This window comes from Protopterus annectens, chromosome 6.part0 (genome assembly GCF_019279795.1).
Source record: "Protopterus annectens isolate FY-2018-M chromosome 6.part0, PAN1.0, whole genome shotgun sequence".
Lineage (NCBI taxonomy): Eukaryota > Metazoa > Chordata > Ceratodontiformes > Protopteridae > Protopterus > Protopterus annectens.
Genome location: NC_056737.1, coordinates 1,969,726,064 through 1,969,749,328, shown reverse-complemented (window position 1 = coordinate 1,969,749,328; position 23,265 = coordinate 1,969,726,064). Strand labels below are relative to the sequence as shown.

Below are 23,265 nucleotides of genomic sequence, written 5' to 3'. Positions count from 1 at the left end.
TGAGACAGCCCACATCCCAGATTGTCTCTCTTAACATTTTGGCGGGAAACTTATTAAAAACTAGTGACAAACATTCATTTAGCAGTGTAAATGCATCTAAACATGACAGAACCTCCACAATGTATTCCACAGATCATCACAGCCTCTATGCAAGTGAAATTAAACTCAAAATTACCAACAAGCAATAAAACTCAGCATTCTTCTCCCAACTCAACTTTCATACAAATCCTATTATTCACTGTGCCCACACAGTCAAAAGCATTTCTATATATTAATATAAGAAAAGAAAAAGAGAGTAGAAAATAAAAGGGAGTGAGGCAGAAAAAAAAATGTAAGAGAAAGCTGTAAGAAGTATATACAATGGAATGTTACTTACTGTTTATATTAATAGAGTTAAAAATAAAACATATTATTTACTCTTATTTAGTTCTGATTATTATTAGTTAAAGCATGACAGATTATTTACAAACAAGCATAAGCAGTATAATCAAGAAAGTATAATTAGAAATAGCATTTGAAGAACTTATAAACTTTTACAAGAAATAGATATGTTATTATTCTATTAATGATATATTCATTACTGTTCTCTCCCTGCCCTCCCCCACCCTTTACCCACTACATAATCTAAATAAAATGTCATTGTTTAAACAAAGAAAATAATAAAAGAAGAAGGAAAAAAAAAAGGTAAAGATAAAAAAATGTATCAAATTACTAACCTTACTTTTTTCAGAAAGAGAAACAAATCGAGTCACAGCCTGCCATTAAATCCTCAGGTATTTTGACTGGTTATGAAACAAAACATTTCTTTGCACATAGAGAATAACTTTGATTAAATCTTTTCCAAAATATTTGTGGCTTTCTGGAAATGCAGGAACTATATTCAAAAAGATTAATAATGAACTAAAATGATGAGAGAGAAAAAAAACATATAACAAATCATTTGTTTTTTAGTCTCTTCTTCTTCTCTGAAGTCTTCCAGGAAGCTTCAGTTGCCAATCTCTTTAATGAAGAACTAGCCCATTCCATTTCTTCTATTTTATCCAAAATCCTTTTTCTTTGACAAACAGTAAAGCAGAGTCTAAATCATCAAGACCTTAGGACCATCAGGAAGGAAGATTTTAAGCTTGGCAGGAAACAGAAGGTATGTTTTAAACTGTGCTTTTTAAGCTCCCTTATTAGTGGCAGAAAAACTTTTCTTTTAGCAATTACCATGGAAGAATAGTCATTGTCAAAACGCACAGTTGTCTCATTAAACTTAACAGGAGCTTTAGCCCAAGCAGATTTAAGAACCATCTCTTTATCAAAAGATGATAGAAATCTAACTATAACTGATCTAGGATAGTTTTGTTAGAGTTAGTATTAGCTATAGACCTATGTGCTCTTCGATACCAAAAGAGAATGCTTCTGGTAAATCTAAAGTTTTAGGGAGCCATGTTGTTAAAAAGAAGTAATATTGTTACCTTCAATATTTTCTGGCAGTCCAAAAATCCTAATGTTATTGCGCCTAGATCTATTTTCCAGGTCATCCAGCTTTGTTTGTAAATGTGTATTTTGTTTCAGCAGAAACTCAATGTTGATTCCCTCTTCTTGTATTTTATTTTCCATGTCATTCACAGCTTCTTCTATGCCTGTCATCTGGATCTTCTGTTGTTGCAGGTCCATATGTAACAAGTCTATTTGTTTTGTAGTTTTTCTATGAAAGTGTCTATTTTAGTATCCATTTTATCCATCTTAGCAGTAAGTTGCTGGACTATAATTATCAGAGACTGAAGTTCTTTCTTGATGCTGGAGTCTTGAGAATTTGTCTTACTGGAACTCATTTCAGACTGATAAACTGACAGGAAAATTTCCAAAGTAATTTCTGACAGGAATATTATTAAGATTTCCTTTTTTTTTAGATATAGTTCAAGAACTATATAAAACAAACATATTTAGAAAGAAAATTACTTCAAGAATTAATTTTTTAAGTAATTAATTCCTGTCAATGTAATGAAATTGGTGGAGCTGAAGAAATCTGCTGCTATCCTGTGTTCATCCTTGGCCACGCCCCATACAAGCCTATTTCTGATTGCTCATACAGATGACAACACATACCTTAGTTACTGTATACACTGTTTGCTCTCTAAATAAACCTTTCTTTAAATGTATGTACTGTAGCTTATTGTACTTGCACTAAATTTATGTTGTATTCCATAAATCTTAACACATGTATAAATAGAATAAATACATACAAATCTGCTATAGTTGACTTACTTACCATAACATTTACATTGCACAGTAGGTTCATAGGTACCAACAAGGTTATTGGCTCCATAAGGATCTTTTGAAGCCTACCCATGCATTCTCAGGAAGTTTACAATCTTTGTATATTAAGTATGACTAACCCACAGCCCTTGTAGTTTAAGTACAAACAGCCCACAGCTCAGACATTTAAGGGACAGAAGTGCTAAACCAGGGAAGAAGCTCCAGTTTCCCATCCACTCAGCCAGATTACACTTGAATAGAGTGAACTTTACTTCGTGTGAAGATAAAGTCTATTCCAGAGAAGACGTATTCTCTGTGATACAGATCCATCCCTCTGACATGCTCTATTTAAGCTGCAGAAGAGATTAAGATCTCACATCTGTATTTATGCCACCATTAGACTTCTGGCTGTACAGTTGGTCGGAAAGGATGGGGGTCGGCTGAAGCTTTGTAAGTGGGGTAGAGATTGCTCCTCAGAAAGCTGTAAGATACTGAGAAGCTGGACAAGGCTTTGAGATGGTCACTGAAGGGTTTATAACTTAGACTTTGACTTAAGCCCTTGATTTCATAATAAGAGGGGATTGTGGTTGTTTAGGTTGTGGTAAGTGTTTGGATAGGTAAATACCAAAGGGGGCAATATATTCAATGACTGGCATAGTAAGTGCCAAATACAGTGGAATGATCACATCCCTAGACCTAGAAGTTGTACATTTACTGATGAGTTGCACAATGAAGGACTTTCTTGCAATAATGGATAAATGGTGATCAAAGGACAGTTCTTTGTCTACACAGGTTCAAGTCTATAACTATGGGATGTGTAGTCGATCAGAAAGCATGACCTCCCCTGTACCAGTCTGAAGTATACTATTATACATTTTTTTAGCATTTACATTTAGGTCATGGTTTTGACACAGACTATTTGCTTTAGAAAGGCTCTACTGAAGGATCTTGGTGTTTTCTGGAGAGTTTATGATGCCACCAAGTTTACAGTCATCTACAAAACCACCCAACCGTAAACTCTTAACATTAGCCTTGACCTCAGACAAGTAAATGCCAAAGGGGAGTGGCCAATGGACTGAACCATGGAGTACACCACTAGTGACGGGTCTTTTCTAGGAGGCACAGTCATACAACTTAATCTCTTGGGTCCTACTAGTGTGCCAGTTTGCTATCAAATGAGTTGCACAGGAGCTTGCATTTAGCCGAGTGAGTTTATCAACACTACCAGAGTGTGGAATGGTGTCAAATGCCTCTGCAAGATCTAGATGTGAAACTAATTTCCCCCTCATCCATTGCTTTAGTAACCTTCTTGAAGAAGTATACCAGGTTAAGTAGGCAGAATCTGGAATGAACTTAAGAGATAAATTTATCCACTAGTAGACTGGCTATGTCCTCTGGGTTAGAGTATGTCATATAATTTACTATTGGCACTAGGCAGAGCTGAGCATGGTTTCTAAGGATTTTAACATAGTCAAGTAAGGCTATGTAGTTGTCATTAGCCTGGGTGGCTATTTTTCCCTTACACATAGCTTTGACCGATTTAGGTAAATACAGAATTACCATTATTTTTACATGCAATGATCTTTTTTCTTTTATTGTAGAGCCTGTTTGCATTTGGGTTCCATCATAGAGGGTCTATTTTTAAATTTGGCACTGTATTTACTTCGGAAAGGGACAACAGCATCTATTTACACGCGTATACAATTTAACAATAAAGAATTATGCATACAAAGAGAAGTCATCAAGTAAGATGGGGATGTTAAATTTCGCCAGGTCATCACTCAGTACTAGTACATTATTTTTAGCATAATTTCTGACTATAGAGTTATTGGAGGATGCTTCTGATGTTGGTCTTATGGTTAATGTGAATGGATTTAAGGTGCAACTGACAGGGAAATGAGCTGTCCCAAACTGGTGAGAACCAATACAGGATTTTGTCACCACTGGTTGGGGTGGTGACTATTTGGTCAGTGAGTTTGTATTTATGAAGTCTAAAAATCTCTGGGTATACATGTTGGGGATGTATAATTGTTGATGAAGGGATAACCGAAGTCACCTAAAAGAATGGGGCTTGGTTGAATGCACAGGGACTCCATACTAGTTAGGTACAAATTTTGGGTCAAGGGGAACAGAGAAGGGGTGCTACAGTTAGCTATGATGTGTTGAGGGCTTTTAATAGTAAGCTGTACATGGAGGAGTTCTAGGTGACTGCCCTGTCTAATGAATCTGGAGGTGAAATTTTGTTTTATGAGTATAGATACACTGCTGCCTTTACTGCCTTCATCTAATGCAGTGGGCCTGAACACACACTGAAATCTTGCAGTGATTAGATGTTCTCAATAGTTTTGAACCAGGTGTCTGTGACGATGAATATACTAATGCATTCCAGGGTAAATAGCATCAGTACGGAGTGGTGTTTTTTAAGACTGCTAGTGCTGAGTAGCAATACCTTTACATTACACAAATTCCGTTTTGTTATACGAATTCCGTTTTATTATACAAATAATTTTTTGTTATATCAGGAGTTTTTGAGGACTGACAATTGCCTAAAAAAAGGAACTATAGGGATGGACATGGATTTTGCCAATATATGAAAACTTTTGTGGGGGACAGGTGCAATCATGCAGGCCACCCCTGACGAAACATGACCATTTACCATCTCCTCCCAGGCTAATATGTATTGGTCCCCCCTTTAAATGACACCAGATACTAAGCCAATTGTTGAAGTCAGTAATCTTTTGTTCGTATTGCAGCATCATTCTTGGTGACAGCAAAATGCTGCTGAAGGCAAGGTTCACACCCACCTCGACCACACATAGTCTGAGAACTTTATCATGTTACTCTCTTCACACAGCCCAGAAGTATGTCTCAGGTCATTTATTCAAACTATACTATAACTGTGTCATGTGTGTACTTGTGGTGCAAGGACCTGAGTGCATGTGTGATGTGGCAAATCCTGACCCCCTACAGGCAACTGACTGCGGCCCTCTCCTTGCTCAGCCTAGCAAGTGGTCCACCAGTGTGTCTCACCTACGGAATCATCTAGGATGAGGTTGCTGGATTGTGTGAAGGTTTGCCTTGGGGGCTTTTGAGGTGAAACACTGAGTTACAGATGCATGTTTCACGGTGGGTGATGCTGGAGTTTAGTGTTTATGAGGTTACTGAGGGTACTTGTTTTTTAAGGTTGCAATTAGGAGGCCTTTGTGGTTCAGAAAGTTTACTTTTAAGAGCTTCGTTAAATATCTATGTGTTTGGTTTCTATTGCTTGTAATAGGTATACTGTGGTGTTCTGAATCGCTGGCACCTTGTTTGCTGTTTATAGTGGATGTATGTGAGAGTTTTGCCTCCAATAACATTGTAGAACCACATTTCTTACACACTGTGTCAGTCAAGTATTGGGCAGTTGTCAGTAAACATGACTCAATTGCTACATTGTCTCAGAATGTCCATTTCAGTCAAGCTGGCTACAGAGATGGTTGGAAAGTGAAATCCATGTTTCTAGACGTTTACTTATCTCAGCTGTACAGGGAATGGCTCTCCACTGGAGTTGTGACTGATTTACTGGAGTATTACTTATCTATCTAAAATAAATAATTTAAGTCAACACACAGAACAAGGTGTCTGTTAGCACAAATCAGTGGTGCTTTGAGCAACAACTGACTATTCTGAGCACTACATATTTATAGAGTAGATTATACATGGAAAGTTAAGGTTCTGTGTGTCTGCGTCTACACAGTACATAGTCAAACGCTGTGTGATGACCAGTGGTGCATAACATCTCAACTTACAATAGCAGAGAAATACAAAGAAAAAAATCAAATGAGGCCACTTGCCAATAGCAAAACAGGACAATTCAAAGTTCCACTAGCAACCGGAGGCCTAGAAATGACTTTGTTCTTTTTCTACTATCACTAGAGTTTAAACAAAGCACCCCTGTCTCAGATCACAATAAATGCCAAAAATAAGTGCAGAGCTATTTCAGCAACACAGTAAGAAAGCAAAAGTACTTATCCTACGTGCTTCTAGGCTAGTAGAAAGCCAAATATGGTGCACAGAAGTCTTAGTCAAAAGTATGTTTGCTTAGCATTGCTGAGCTGTGAGTGAATGAGCTCAAGGCTGTGAAAATGCTATCAACTTATGTCATGGAAATACTAACAAAACTCAAACTAGCCCACTGGCCAGTAGCAGAAAAGCACAATTCAAGATTTCACTACCAATTAGAGGCCTAGAAATGCTTAGTTCTTCTTCCTCTACACTCTCTAGAGTTTAAACAAAGTAATTCTGTCAAGTGCCAAAATGAGTGTAGAGCTGTTTTAGTAACTCAGCAAGAAATGTAAAATTACTTATTCTAGGTGTTTCTGGGCTAGTAGAAAGTCAGATCTGAAAGTCAAAGCTGTCAGACCATCAGCTTCTATTTTCTGTTGATCTCAGGAAGTGCTCTACTTCAGAAATAGACATGAGGAAAAGGAAATTGTGTTTTGAGAGCCCATAATGTAGAAAATGACAAACTTGATAATTTGGCCCATACCGTTAAGGTCCTTCATGCAGTAAAAGAACAGTCACTGAAAAGACATACCTGCCCCGTTTAATATCCTTAGCATCTCTGGGCTGGGAGTTGTATTTAAGAACTGTGGCTTTGAGACCCTCAGCTTAACAAAAAAAGAAGTTATGTACTCACCATAACGTTCCATCTGAGTAGTTAGACTTCATTTGTCAGCAACCTGTGGGTTCCAGGTCCAATACGGATCAGAGCCGGCAGCTTACCAAGCTAAAGATCCAAGCCCCAAGCTCCTCCCTCTTACCCATACTACACTACAATCTCCTTCCAATCCTCAGATTGAGTTTGCCACCCACTGCTTGACACACAACAACCTAAGATACCAAAAACCTGACCCGAACAGATACACCAGGCTCGTCAGACTCAGGACATCGAGCCCAAACATAGAAATAAACCACCAAGGTCAGGGGAAGGAGAGAGGGAAGGTTGCTAACAAATGAAGTCTAACTACTTAGATGGAACGTTATGGTGAGTACATAACTACTTTACCTGAAGTAGTTAAACTTCATTTGATCATCAACCTGTGGGACAGAGTCCCCAGCTACCCGTGATCTTGGGAGGCCCTTAAGGAAGGATATTCCGGAGCACTGCAGAGCCAAAGGAAGCCCTTCCTCTAGACACCGTATCCAGCTTATAATGAGTAATAAAAGTGTGAGAGGAAGCCCAGGTAGCTGCTGAACAAATGTCATCCAGGGAAACTCTAGACCAGAATGCAGCAGAAGTAGCCATAGAACGGGTAGGAGGAGCATGAACCCCTTCTGGTTCTGGTAATCCAAGTTCTTTATATGCTTGTAAAATACAAAGCAAAATCCATTTAGCGAGAGTCACCTTCGAAACAGGTTTCCCTAAAAAGGGTTTAGCAAAGGAAACAAAAAGCTGATCAGATTTACAGAAAGGTTTGGACCTATGTAAGTAAAAACATAACTGCCTGTGAACATCCAGCAAATGAAGTTTGTATTCTCCTTTATTTTGAAAATTAGGGAAAAATACAGGCAAATTAATAGACTGATTAATGTTAGACTCCAAAGCAACTTCAGGAAGAAAAGACAGGTTAGTCCTGAGAGACACCCCATCCTTACAAAAAACTAGGTATGGGGGTTTCATACATAGGGCTTGAATCTCTGACACCCTCCTGGCTGAAGTGATAGCTACCAGGAAGGCTGTCTTCCATGACAAGAATTTCAAGTCAACTGATGCTGCAGGCTCGAACAGGGGTGCAACTAAGGCCTGAAGAACCAAGGTCAAATCCCACGGAGGGGAAGGGTGTTTGACAGGAAGTCTCAGTAGAAAAGTACTTTTGATAAAAAAAGTCTTGCAAATTCTGGCAGCAGCTAGATCACCTGAATTTTCCCCTGCATGAAAATGGGATAGCCGCCAGCTGGACTATCACTGTAGAAGAGCTGGCCCCCTGCTGGAAAATATGCGACAAAATGTCTAACACCACTGGAACTGGAGCGGTAAAGGAATCCAAATTTCTCTGAGAAGCTCAAATGGCAAAATGTTTCCATTTATTACTGTACACTTTCCTGGTAGAGGACTTGTGCCCCGCTACCAGAATGGATTTAACTGGAGAAGAGATACCGGGAGTCCTGGCAACTAATGGAACTGGAGCAACCAAGCTGTAAGCTTGAGGCTGTTCAGATTCGGAGGAGGAATTCCAGAGGGATGATGAATGGGATCTAAAATTCAGGGTGGAGCTAGAAGATGAGACTGTAGGCAAGGGAACCAAACTTCATGAGGCCAGAATGGGGCTATGAGGATAACCCTGATCCCCAACCAACAAGCTTTCTGTAAAAATGTCGTCATGAGAGGAAGCTGGGGATACACATAAAGAAGACCAGGTGGCCAAGCATGGACATGAATTTCTATGGGTACTTCCCCAGTCAGGGGAATCAGAGCGAAAAACTTGCTGCACTTCGCATTGGATGGCGAACCCACCTGAGGTAGATCTGTTCCGCTACATAAGGGTTCAGAGACCACTCATAAGGTGAAAGGATAGTCCTGCTCAATTTGTCTGCCAAAATGTTGGACTGACCCAGGATGTGCATTGCTATCAAAAAACAGTTGGTGGAGATTGCCCACTCCCACACTCTCATGGCCTCTCGACAAAGTGGATTGGACCTGGTTCCTCCCTGTTTGTTGATGTACCAGACCACTGACATATTGTCCGACTGGATCGCAATAGTTCCCAAAGGAAGAGAAGGGCCTGCAACTCTAAAAGGACTGCTCTCATCTCTAGAACACTTATATGCAGAACGGTCTCGCTTGGGGTCCATGTGCCTTGGACAGTCCTGCTCGAGCAATGCCTCCCCCACCCTAAGCGGGAGGCATCTGTGGTCACCGTGGCTTGGGGTGGAGGTGTAACAAAGGGGTGCCCTTCTCACAGATCCTGGGATTGAAGCCACCACATGAGAGAAGCTTTGCACACATTGCTTAGAGGAATCGGAAAATTTAGAGACTGATATAGTAGAGACCACTGAACTTGTAACATCCACTGTAACACTCTCATATGCAGACGTGCACAATGAACCAGATTTATAGCTGCAGCCATGGACCCTAGGGCTCTCAGGATTAACACCGCTGGGGGTGCAGGAGTCTGAAGAAGCACCAAGACATGAAGGGCCAGGCTCCGAAGTCTGTATGGGGTCAAAAATATCCTGGCCTGAAGAGAATCTATTCTTGCCCCTATAAAGTCTAGAAATTGAACAGGTTGAAGAGAAGACTTCTTGAGGTTTATTGTGATACCCAACCGATTCAACAACTGAAGAAAAGTTTCTGGCTAGCACAAGTTGTTGCTTGGTGGGGCTGGTGAGGAGCCAGTCGTCCAGGTACGGGAAGACCTGAATGCCCTGAAGCCTCAGGTGGGCCGCTACAACTGCCATGACCTTGGTAAACACCCTGAGGGCTGTGGTGAGACCGAAGGGTAGGACCCTGAACTGGTAGTGACTGGCTCCTAGCTGAAAGTGGAGGAACCTCCTGGATCGCTTGTCCATTAGGATATGGTAGTTACGCATTCTTGAGGTCTATCAATTGCATCCAGTCTTCCTCCTGTAAGAACGGCAAGGATGGATTGTAAAGTGACCATCCGGAACTACTTCTTGGCAACAGACAGGTTTCATCGTGGATAGGTCGATGATTGGCCTCAAGTTCCCCATCTTTTTTTGGCACCAAAAAGAACCTGAAATAGATGCCTGATCTGGACTGGTCTGGGGGCACTAGCTGGATTGCTCTTTTGTCTAGCAGCTTTTTTAATTCCAAAGCTGTCACCTCCCTTTGAGCGGGTGGGACGTCCGGGAGGCACCTTGTGGATAGGGGACTGTTTTTGAAGGGAATAGAATAGCCTTTGGATATTATTCAAAGCACCCAGCGATCTGACGTGATGGACTCCCACTGGGATAGGTGCCACGAAAAATGCCCCCTGACTGCCTCCAGAGAGGAACAGTCGGGCAACCCCTCAAGGCTGCTGCACGGGTCGGCCAGAAAAGGGTTCCGTGACCCGAAGTTCTTCGGTCCCCCTCTGCCTCTGGGCTGGCGTCCGCCTTGTCCCCCTCTGCCTCTAGGGGAGGAGGAGTCCGGAGAGTTCCGAGACTGCTGAAACTTATGGAACCACAAATTTTTCTGCCCTCGCTGGTTCCTGGAGAAGGACCTTTGAGGGTGGGAGAAGCGGATCCCTAAGGCCGACAGCGTTTTCCCGTCCTTCTCACTCTGGACTAGTGTATCTTGGACTGTCTTCCCGAACAGGGTTGAACCGTCAAAAGGGGCATTCGCGAAGGATGCCTTGAATGGTTCTGAAAAATCGCAAAGCCGGAGCCAGGCATAATGCCTCATGGCAATAACAGACCCGGCCGTCCCAGGGGCTCCCTCGGTGGCACGAGAGAGTAGACGCATGGACGTATTTAAAACAGACTTGAGAGTGGCCATACAAGCCGAGAATGTCCATTTATCCTCATCCGAAATGGACTCCAGGGGAGACTCCGCATACTCTTTCACAAGGTCTCGCTGAAGTCAAATTATGTGGGCCATGTAATTCCGCACCCTTATAGAAAGGTAGCTTAAGCAAATGCCTGCTTTCCAATACGATCCATCGCCTTAGACTCCTTGTCCGGAGGATGGACCGAGGAACATTCCTGGGCCAGTTCCTTTTTGGTGGCTGCCGCCACCACCATGGCATCAACTGGGGAACCCTTACTCCAAGTGGGCTTGTCAGCAGGAGGGCTCAATACTTCATCTGGCCATTTGGGTATTGGCTCTACAGTGTCCAGTTCCTTCCTGAGGTCCACCAGAGGGTCAGCCGAGGGGGGGGGGGGGACACCCAAGAGGTAGATGGGCCTGCGAACTCCTCCAGAAATACCGACTCATCCGAGGAAGGCTTTTGGGCGGCCCAGCCCCCCCCCCCCCCCGGTGAAGAATTTCAATTATGTCTCTCAAGGAGACGTCTTCGGGGGGGACAATGTGGGGGAACATTCCCCTTCCTCCAAGTCGGCATCTTCAGTGAGGGACTCGGGGGAGTCCATGTGCCTCCTCTTGCACTAGCATTTGCGAGGGGCCTCCTTGGGGGGGGGGGCTTTCCAGGGAGGGCTCACAAACAGTCTTATATTCCTCAAGGGGAACCATCTGGGGCTTATCAGACACAGGCTGTCCCTGGGAGGACTGGATGATGAAAGACAAACTCACCTGTGAGGGAGAAAGGGCGGACTCCGAGGAAAGCGTGAAGGGTCTCGATCCTCCAGAGAGTACCCTCTCCACAACATTGAAAGCCGAAGGAGAACCGGCTTCCCTGAAACTGGTGGGGTGGGTAGCCGTGCCCCACAGATCCGATGAGGGGATAGGAGCAGAGGCCGGAACAGTTGGACCCAGAGGGATGGTATGCCCCGACCAAATCGGGGCCAATGACACACTCATCACCTTGGCTCCAACGCCCAGATCTCGGCTCCACAAGGGATCCAACAGACTTGAGGGCATGGCCGTCGTAGAGGCTGGAGGAACCATCGGTGCTGACCCCCTTACTCTGGGGCTCCTCGGATCCATGGACTCCAAAACCCGAGGGTGGATCGGAGAAGGAGCTATCGGGGCAAATGCCAGAGCCGAACTCCCCGCTCTGGCTGGGGGAGGGGGAGTCAGCAACACTCCTATCTGCAAATGAGTTTGCAGGAACCTTATCATTCTGTCCATGTCAGCTTCAGAGAGGCTCCTAGTGGATCTTGAGGATGCCACCGACACCGGCCGGGAGGGCTGGTGTGAGGATGACCTCGAAGCGGGCCGAGCCTCCTCCTCTGGCTCCAGGGAGAATCGTGGAGAATGGAGGCAAGGGGAAGACGGCCTAGCAACTTTCTCTGGAGTAGAGATCACTTTAGCAGGAGGGGCCGACGTATCAGAGTCCGCTTGTCTCTTGTGATCCCTCTCCTTGTCTCTCTCTCCTTTTCCTTGTGTTTCTCTTTCCTGGCCTCTCTCTCGCCCTGTTTGGAAGTGGGAGTGGGTGTCCCGGACAGGGGAGGAGGGCCGGAAGCCTGAATAGCCACAGCCGTGGCTGAAGAAGATTTAGAAGAGGTGGTTGATTCTGCTGGCAGAAGACCATCCAGAATCAGCTTGGTCCTGTGAGCCCGCAGGGCCCAGGGGTTGAATGCTGCACATATTTTGCACCCCGATGTGAGATGTGGAACACCTAGACAAACCACACACAGTGTGAGACCATCAGCCGGCGACAGCTTATGGCCACACACTGTGCACTTAGAGAATGTCGTTTTTTGTGCCTCCGACATATCTAAACTAACAAGGCTAACTAGCCAACACACACACACACCAAAGGTGGGAAGGGGAGGCCTACACTGGGTGAAAGTTATAAAACTTTCTTTTTCTACTACTATTTTTTTTTTTTTTTTTTTACGCAAAACCCAAGGATAAAGGGGGAAAAGGGATTAACTAATTTAACACTCACACAAACCAAACAGATCGAACATTTGATGAACAAACAAACTATACCTGCCTGGAGCTCAAGAATCCCCTATGGTGAAGCCACGGCAAATGAGATCTGAGGATTGGAAGGAGGTTACAGTGTAGTATGGGGGAGGAGCTTGGAGCTCGGACCTTTAGCTTGGTAAGCTGCAGGCTCAGATTTGTATCGGATCAGGAACCCACAGGTTGATGATCAAATGAAGTTCACTACTTCAGATCATTATTTACCAGATGGTAAATTTCTAAGAAACAAAACATCCTCAGACAGACCAAAAAAAAAGTCAGCCTTTTTGTGACAAGGAGGGAAAGAAAATCCAGAGGGATGATTCACTGGCCTCTGGGAGATACTTCCAGATCATGTTCCTTCTTTTTCATAACAAATTCCCAGTTACCTTCAACAAATAGAGGCCCTCCTCAAAGACGGAATCCCCTGGAGATAAAGAACAATTATATGCCTTGTTCATAATCAAAGGATCACGATTTTCAATATGTAGCTAGACAAAGAAGTGAAGCTACTTGACCTCCTCAAAGAAAATGCGCATCTCTTCCACTTCATTATCTTGGAAATAAAGAATATTTTAAAATTGTCAGCTTTCTTCCCCCTTTAGAACATCCTGCATGAAATTCCACCAGATGGTTTTACTTACAGGAAACAGACTAGCCAAAAGTTCACTGGATTCCAGCTTGTTATGTTGGAGATGTAGTCAAGAAGCTTTGAACACATGGGAGCATATTGTATGAGCATGCATGCAACAGTCACGCTTCTGCAAAAAAATGGATCAGTTTGAGTAGATAATGTCAATTCATCAGCTAACCTTGAGCTCACTGATCCTCCCCAAGGGTTATATGTGCACCTAATCATAGGGACAATGCCCCTGTTCACCACTACTTACATACGGTCTTTTGTTATTTAATTTAATGGATTTTATAATCCTATATGGGAAATCCTATTTGTCTAGCATTTGACATTCTTTAACCCTCATTATTTCAATGGTTATTAGAAACAAAAATGTGGGCTACGATGACAATCAAAAACAAATAAAAACAAAAAAAGGGGAACTCAGTTCACAGACTTGAAGGTTTTCTTGTCCCTCTTCTTTTTGCAGATCTGAGAAAAGGAAGATGAGAAAGAAGTACAAATGCAGTGGTAATGGTGTCTCTTGCACCCCTATGACCCTGTAGAAATCTGAGAAAGTGAGGTTCTAACACAATCAGCATTACTGAGGTTAAGACATAGGCTGGCAATGGTACCTGGCCTAAAGATCACTGAACGAACTGTGGCCCTCAGTAAGCACAAAAGTCAAGTAGAAAATGAAAGATGAAAGCCTGCAGCACTGCACAAAGACCCTGTACATAGGATCTCAAAGCATCACCACTGGGATACATGTTTCTGGGTACAGGTCTAGAACCAGCAACTATTCTACCTCAATCCCTTTAACTTCTGATGCACTGAAAAGTACAACGGAAATGCACTGGCAGGTGAAATACATAAAACTGCAAAGAGGACTGCTGGTAAGCAGTGGTTGGACTGTAGCAGGGATCAGTGTCATTACAACAAAGACAACCAGAGAGATTACAACTGCAAGAGAAAATGTTAAATCTGGCTGGAAATTCACGGACAAGGTCACCTGCATGCATCAACAAGTAATGTCAAAACCTGAAACAGGACATTAGAAATTGTCTAGACCACTGACAGATGGGGTCTTAGCTCAATCGCATTCAGGTCAGGCTGGTAGCTGGAAGACTGAATTGGACCTTGATATTTATCAGAGGAAAACTTCCCATAGTGAAAACTAAACTATTAACTTTTTAAAGTCTTACTGAAGTATATTTCCATGTCTCTGACTCGCAATGTTTTTTCTCAGGGGATATTCCCACTATTCTTCCCAGTTTCATCTGAGAAGGAAGAACAGAGTCACCTTCTTACTTCTCCATCACAAGTAGATTAAGATAAAGCTGGTGGCCTTCAACAAATCCAGATCTCCATCAAATGGTGGAGTAAAGTATCTGTAAAAGGGTAGCATTTAATTTGCGCGTCGACTCTGAGAGAAGAAAAAAAGTACAGTTATGTAAGTTGTACTTACCATAAAAGCAGATGTTTGAATATTCATTGTTGCAGGAGCTTTAGCTATACGACTTATATCCTGTCAAGGATATAACAGCTGTCCAGCTTCCAAAGCTTCAGGGCACCTTCCACGAGCTCAAGCTGTCATGTAGCTTGAGCTGAGCTGACTAAAAGACAAGTTTGGGTGCAAAGTCCTGCAAAGGTTTCCTGTCAGCAGACAGATGGAGGTTGAGCCCTGAAAGGACATTTTGCCAAATAACAACGGATAATGTTAGTAATAACAAAAAATAAATGTCCACACCCTGACATAAAAAAACACACCAAAAACAAGGGGGATGGAGGGAGCGGCTACTGCAACAGTGATCATTCGAACATCTACTGTTATAGCATGGTCAGATTACACAACTGTACTATGTTCTTCATACTGATAACTGCTGCAGTAGCCTTAGCTATAGGGATAAATTACCATAGCTAATTAAACTTGGGAAGAGGACGCAGAAGGGTCCAATCCCCTGGAGAATGGACCTAGTAACACTGGATCTAGACCTAGAAAAGGAATCAAGCTTATAATGCTTTGAAAAAGTATTTACAGAAGATTAAGTAACAACTTCTAGAACATGTCTAGAATCCAAACCTTTCCAAAAAGCCACAGATGGTACCAAGGTCCTGGTACAGCAGGCCTTGACCCTGCCTGGGGTAGATTTGCCACGGTGAGTTTAACACAAGGTAATAGCCTTAGACAACCATTTGGAAATAGTCTGTTTTGACAAAGTTTGTCCCTTCTTCTTACTTTCACAAGAAATTCAACAACTGATCTGAAGATCTGAAATATTTAGTTCTTTCAAGATCATACCCATGTTGTCTGTGGTTATTGAAGGTGTGGAATAGCCTTTCTCCCTAATTTTTAGTTTCAGGAAAAAAAACGGAGATGGATACTTTGGCTTAAAGTAAACGCAGATACCACTTTAGGCATAAAAGGATTAGTTCTCAAAGAAACCTTGTCACTATGGAAAATGAGGTAGGTTTGACTCACCTTAAGGGCTTGCAACTCAGATACCCTTCCTAGGTCAGAGCAATCAGTAAAACTTTTTCCATGTTAAGAACCTCAAGCCAGCCAGATTAGCTGGTTCAAATGGAACAAGTGTTAGCTGTTCTAACACAAAATTAAGATGTCAAGGGGAGAACATTGGTTTACTTAGAGGTCTCTTACACAGAACTCCTTTCAAGAACATTTTGATATGAGACTGTCTTGAAATAAAAGGATCAATATGACTGTGGTATTGCCTGTAACCACTTGAAGAGGTCCCAGGACCAAAGATGGTTCAGAGAGTTGAGTGCCCTGATTAGGGCAAGCATCTGCATGATATTTACGTGTTTGCATCTGTCCCTGTTGTCCCACACCCCCCTCCACTTTTATCCCTCCTGCTCCCCAAGCAAAGACTGAAGCATCTGCAGTGACAGAGTGCTTTGAAGCAGGAAGTGAGAAGGCAAAACCTGGATTTAAGGATATCTGTCTCCACCAAAAAAATTCTCTTCTGACAAAGCCCATTACTGGGATCTGAAAACAAAGAGTGATGATGCTGGTACAATAGAGATTTTACTTACCACTGCATCTTTCTCGTGCAGTCTCTTGCCAGGGGTATCACGAGTACTACAGAGATTTCAGTTACCACTGCATCTTTCTCGTGCAGTCTCTTGCCAGGGGTATCATGAGTACTACAGAGATTTCAGTTACCACTGCATCTTTCTCGTGCAGTCTCTTGCCAGGGGTACCATGAGTACTACAGAGATTTCAGTTACCACTGCATCTTTCTCATGCACAGTCTTGCCAGTGGTATCATGAGTACTACAGAGTTTTTACTTACCACTGCATCTTTCTCGTGCAGTCTCTTGCCAGGGGTATCACGAGTACTACAGAGATTTCAGTTACCACTGCATCTTTCTCATGCAGAGTCTTGCCAATGGTATCATGAGAATCCTAGATGCCATGAGACTCAAAATCCTGAGGTATTCCCTATCAGTGACCTAGGATGGAGTGGAAAACCTTAAAAATAGATCTAAATAAAAGTCTGTTTTTTTCCCCGTGGAAGAAAAGCTCTTTGAAATGAGGTTTCCAGCTGAAATCCCAGGAGCACAATCCTGGGTGAGGGAGTAAAGAAAAACTTTAGACATTCTCTCTTGGAATCCCAGCTTGTGCAAGAGATCTCTCACACAAAAGAGAGAGAGAGAGATTCCTGACATTTTGAAAAAGATTCTGCAAAGATAATCATGTTGTCTAAATATAGAAAAATGTGGATACCCTGTAGCCTGCAGTGAGCTATAACTGGAGCTGACACTTTGTGAACACTCTTGGTGCAGTGGAGAGTCCAAAGGGTAAAGCAGAGAACCAATAATGTGATCTTATACACACAAAACCTTAAGAAAACCTTGAAGTCTGGATGAACAGGGATTTGATTATAAGCATCTTTCAAGTCTAGTGTTACCAGGAAACATGGAAGAGGAAGAAGAGGTAACAGGTTGTTAACTGACATAATTCTGAATTTGGGCACTCTCACAGTTTATTTTTCTGAAACTAGAAACATCCTTGAACAAAACCCCTTCCCCATCTGGGAAGGAGGAACTGGCTCTATCACTCCTTGGGTACAGCATGTGATGAACAAGTGGAAACAAGAGTCTAACCTGCAGGATGAGGAATAACCCCCTGAGGAGGAGGAGTTTCCTCCTACTGCCATCTGTAGCTCTGATGAATGACTTCCAAAACACATTTGTCTGAAACAACCTGTTGGCAAAGAGAAAATTGAGATTCAGACTTTCTGGAAAAGTGGCTAGGTTGGAAGGGGGTCACAAGGTCTCTTGAACAGTCATTCAGACTTGTTGAACTGTCCTTGGCTTTGCGTGGTTTGATACTTTTTTTTTTGGAACCACCTTGTCACTTCCTCTTAAACTGCTGTTTACCGGAGTTCTGTTGAGTTTATTCTGTTTTTTTTTTACAAAAACTGGATGAGAATAAAAAAAATCCTTTGGACAATTTGGAAAAGGAGGGCTGAAAATTTTTGAGAGATTCCCTAGATCAGCTAGCCCCTTTCATTACACTTTTTGATCACCTCTGCAGCAGGGTGGTCAAACACAATCTCTATCCAAGGGGTAGCTTAAAATCTAATTTTTTACATCATCTTGGAGGTTTTAAGAATGCAACCAAGCAAACCCCCTTAAAACAGTACCAGTTGTCATACCTCTGAAGAAGTATTAACAGAGTCGGTTTACTGTCATATTCTTGAAAATGCTTCCACTGAATGACCATAATGTCAATGGTAAATGTCGATTTCCGACACGTCTAAAAGACAGAAAGTCAGAAATGAAATACCCGAACTTCCTGGTTTGGTGAGTTTAACATAGTAGGAGGCGACACCATTACACTGAACGATACTTTAATTGTACTATTTGCAGGAGGGCACCCCCCTGCACCCCCAACACCCCTGCACATTATATATACCAACTCCAAAATCGCACTACAGTGAGAAAATGGGCTAATTCCCTGTTCCTCACTGAAATGCGACCTCCCTACACAATGTCGAACCCAAAATATCGACCTACACTACTCATTCACTGTAGTGTAGTCGACAGTTTCTGGTTCAACATTATGCCAGCTTGGAAACTGCAAGTCGACCATATGCCAGTCGACTGATGCAGTTTCCAAGTTTTGACTGTAAACCAACAGTCATACATGTACTCCAAACAATGAATAGTGACTTGTTCAATAGATGAAACTATGTTATTTAAAGCAGATTTTTCTTCACAAGAAGAAAGTGCAGATAAAACACTCTTCATACTTTCATGACATGTTTAAACAAAACTTTAACATATGAGCCCAACAATTTAAAATTTTACAAATCAAAGTTGCAGAAATATACACTTTTTGCCCCATAACTATCAAACAATTTCCCATCCTTATTAGAAAGAATAGGGAAGGAATTAGTTAAGTGTTTAGCAGCAGTGCAGTCAACTGAGGCTCTAGCTGCTGGGTCACGTTTGGGAAAAGTGTATAAAAATCCAAAAGACTGAGGAACTTTATACATCCTACCTGCTTTTTATGGACAACTGGGTGGCTGTAAAGAAAACTGCAGGCAGTAAGACACACATCCTCTAAAGAAACAAATCAGGAGGAAAGAGTGTAGGCTCTAAAAAATTCTTCTGTAACAACTCATAACATTTTCTAAGAAACCTTGGTGTTCTCCCATTGAAAACACTGAAGCGCTCTAGCAACAGTTTCAGAGAAAGTGAACCCCCCCCCCCCCACAGGGGGGATTGGAAACGGAGCTTTTCTCAGAGACTGAATAAGAAATCTCAAGAGAAAACCCTGAATCCTTTCCTGCATCTCCTTCCTCAGATACAGAATCTAGAATCTCTTCAGGAAAAGAGGCATCCCTCTTTCTTTTACCAGAAACTACTCTACAAGAAGATCAACAGCCTGAATTAAACCCTGAGCCAGTCCCAGTAAACTATTCTTATCCAAAGAAAATTGAGGAGTAGATACATGCTTGATTTTTTTTTTTTTACAGGAATAATGGGGACGTTTGTGTTACTAATGGCAGCCGCTGTTTCCCCAGGGATGGGCACAGTATTCTGATGCAACAGGGAAAGCTTCCCTGTTTCTTCTCCTTGTACCAACAACAGTGGCTCTCCCTTCTCCACTGACAGGACATTAACAGCCGCAGAGGACATGGCTAACCCCCCACAGATGGTAACAGCTGAGTCACCCACTTGCGACTGAAGCAAATTGCTAGCCTTCTACTTTGGCAAAGGCTGTTTACTTAACTTTTTCTTTTTGTGGCAGGAAGGAGAACTGACCACCTGTTCCATGGTCAAGCCGAAAATGGTGCCTCTTTCCCATGGAAGACAAGCAAAAACGCTATTAAAACTACCAGTCCACAAGTGTTACTTCTTTGACAGAAAAAACACAGTGAAAAGCACTTTCAAACACTATGTCAGCCGCACAAAGGAAAACAAACAATTTCTCCACAGAAAATATTCTATCAGTTACTCTACCACTACTTTTAAACTGAAAGAAAAAAAGTGTGTTTCATTTATAAGTATGTTACAGTCTTGAGACACTCCATTAAAACACAGCACTCCTAGCTTTAAAATAACTTTCCTGAAGAGGAAAGTGACAAAACATCAGTAAATATTAGAAAAAAAGAAGTTACGTGCTTACCATAACATTCCATGTGAGTTGCTCATCTTGCCTTCATTCTTACTGATGGGTTCAGAGCCGATCCCTCGGCTCCAAGTTGGCACCTACTACAAAGCTCGAGGATTTCAAGTAACTCGAGGCCAAGTCCCTATCCCATGATGCACCTTGAGTTACCGCAGATCTTGTTTGCTGTGTATAATAAATACCATATGTTCATTCTATAACTCCATAAGAGAGAAAGTATAGAAGGGCTGAGTGACCAGGAAGGATCTAGCATCTCGGTCTTCTGAGAGCCCAGGTGGGGGTAGGAGGAAAAGGATGCAAGAATGAAGGCAAGAACAACTCCTCACATGGAACGTTATGGTAAGTACATAACTTTATGTGAAGTTGTTCTACCTCGCCATTCATTCTTACTGATGGGTAGTGTCCCAAGCACCATCTACCTCGGGTGGCTCACGGGAGTATATTTCTCAGGACCGTGGATCCAAAGGAGGCCCTGTCCCTAGAGGCCCTGTCAACTTTGTAATGAGTGATAAAGGTACGAGGTTCTGACCAAGTGGCTGCTGTGCAAATGTTATCAATAGGAAATCTGGCAGAAAAAGCAGAGTATGTAGAAACTGCTCTAGTTGAGTGAGCTTTAATTTTATGCTGTAAGGGCATATTGGCAGTTGAATAAGCAAAGGTGATTCAATCAGATAACCATTTAGACAGAGTTGTTTTAGTCACTGACATACCTTTCCTGGAATCTGAAAATGAGACAAAAAGCTGGTCTGATTTCCTGACATCTTTTGTTCTATCCAAATGAAATCTGAGCTGTCTGCGAACATCAAGTTTGTGCAGCATATACTCTAGATTGTTAAGAGTGGTTGGGGAAGAAAACTGGCAAATCAATAATTTGGTTGAGATTAGTTTCAGTGCAAACTTTGGGTAAGAAAGAGGGGTTTGTTCGAAGTGTGAGACTGTCAGCATGGAAAATCAAATAAGGAGGCTTGATGAACGAGGCTTGAAGCTCTGACACTCTGCAGGCAGAAGTAATAGCCGCTAAAAAAATGGTTTTCCATGACAAAAATTTGAGGTCACATGAGGAAGATGGTTCACATGGCAGAAGAATTATAGGTTCATAGGTTCATACTAGGCTATCTGCCCTAGGGCATTTATAAGCCTAGCCAGAGTGTGTTTGGCTTTCGCCACCCATTTTAAATTAATTTTGCTATGCCCTTTTTCAAGGTTGGTATACTGTGCCTCTGTCCAACAGTGACACAGAAGTGATACCCGGGGTAAACCTACGATCTCCCATCCACTCATCAAGATTCCTCTTGAAGAGAGTCAGTGAGGGACTCCGCCTAACCTGGACTGGGATTTTATTCCAGAGTGAAGGGAGCCTCTGGGTTATGAATCTGTCCCTCCAGCATGTCCTATTTATTTCAGTGCTGAGGTTCAAGTCTCTCGAACGTAAAGCTCGATGGGATTTGGATTTTCTGAGGTGCATGTCCCTTAATTCCGGGTTGGACATGGCCTTATACGTCAGGCACAGGTCACCTCTGAGCAGGCGGTATGCCACTGAGTAGAGCTGGAGTTTCTTTAACCGGGCAGCATATGGCATCTGTTTGAGCCCTTTGATCCTCTTGGTGAGGTACTTTTGGGGTCTTTCCAGTTGCTGCAGGTGTTTGGTAAGGTACATCCCAAAAGGGGCATTGTACTCGATTATGGGCCTGATGAGGGGTGAGTAAAGAGGCACGATGACCTCCCCTAATCTAGATGTGAATCCCTTCATGATTAGGTGGGCTATATAAAATGTTTTTCTAACCACTTTGGCCACGTGGTTGTCAAATGAGAGATTGCTATCAACTTGGGTCCCCAGGACCCTAATTACTTCTTCTGTACTTAATGGATTACCACCTATGTGGTAATTTGTGGGCACTTTGTTTTTGCCAAAGGGGATGACTATACACTTTTGGCTTTAGCTTGAGGCCATGGCTCTGGCACCAGTTGTCTGTTTCTGTGAGGACCTTTTGGAGGATGCTTGTGTCGGCTGGAGAGTCGATTATGGTGCCCAGTTTGCAGTCATCTGCGAACTTGGTCAGCCACAGTCCTTCCGTGTTGGCCTGTACCTCCGAGAAATATATACCAAACAAGAGAGGTCCCAGGACTGAGCCTTGTGGGATGCCACTTGTAACTGGTTTGGAGTCTGACATGGCTCCAGCAATTCTAACCATGTGGGTTCTGTCCTTGAGCCAGTTTGCAACCCATCTAGTGACATAGGGGTTTATATTTAAGCTGGTGAGCTTATCTATAATGCCCGAGTGGGGTATTGTATCGAAGGCTTTTGCGAGGTCCAGATAGGCTGTGTGGACCACCTTCCCTCACAATGGCTTTGGTGACTGTTTCAAAGAAGTCAACCAGGTTTAAGAGGCAGGATCTGCCCTTAACAAAGCCAAACTGGGTAGGATCCAGTGTCTGTAGGTCCCCAATATCTTTATTTATGAGGTCCATGATGATCCTTTCCACAGCTTTGCAGACCAAGCTAGTCATGCTTATGGGGCGATAGTTTCCAGGGTCCGTTGAGGCACCACCTTTGTGGAGAGGGACCACTGTTGCTGTACGCCACTCTTTGGGTACATATCCTGTAGTAAGGCTGAGATTGAACAGTAGTTTTATGTTTGGGTTTAGCTCTTCTTGGAGTTCATGTAGACGCAGCCTGGGACACCGTCTGGTCCCATTGATGCTGTTTTTTGCTTTGGAGAGGGCGGCTCCCACCTGAGCATCTGAGATGTCAGGGGGGCAGCACTCTGCTGGGGTAGATATTTGCCCTTATGGTGGGGAGGGAGGGGAGAAGTTTGCACTGAACCTGTCAGCTAGGATGTTGGCAATGTCTGTGGGATCAGTGTATTTTTGTCATTTTGGACTAATTCTGAGCATATCTGGGAATTCCCACCCAGGTTCCTAACATAACTAAAGAAAGCCTTGTGATTATCTTTAGTGTCCTGTGCAATTTTTCTCTCGAAGCTGGCCTTTGACGATTTTATGAGTGCCCTTAGTTTTTTGCTAATACTGATCAGAGATGCCTTCCCTTTTAGGGATTTTGCTCTATCATGTAGTAGCTTCCTCCTTCTATTGCATAGTTTGTTTATGGCTGGGGTCCACCAGACAGGTAGTCTGCCTTTGGAGGATTGGGTCTTGGTTTTATCTGGGATTGCATGATCCATGCATTCCTGAAGGTGTTCATAGAATGCATTTATAAAGGATTCTGCGGTC

General features: G+C 42.8%; 1 protein-coding gene across 1 annotated transcript in view; it reads right to left on the bottom strand.

Annotated features, from left to right (window-relative positions):
• Positions 1 to 23,265, bottom strand: part of SESTD1 (SEC14 and spectrin domain containing 1) — a 1,957,182-nt gene that overhangs the window by 964,150 nt on the left and 969,767 nt on the right. The window lies entirely within an intron of this gene.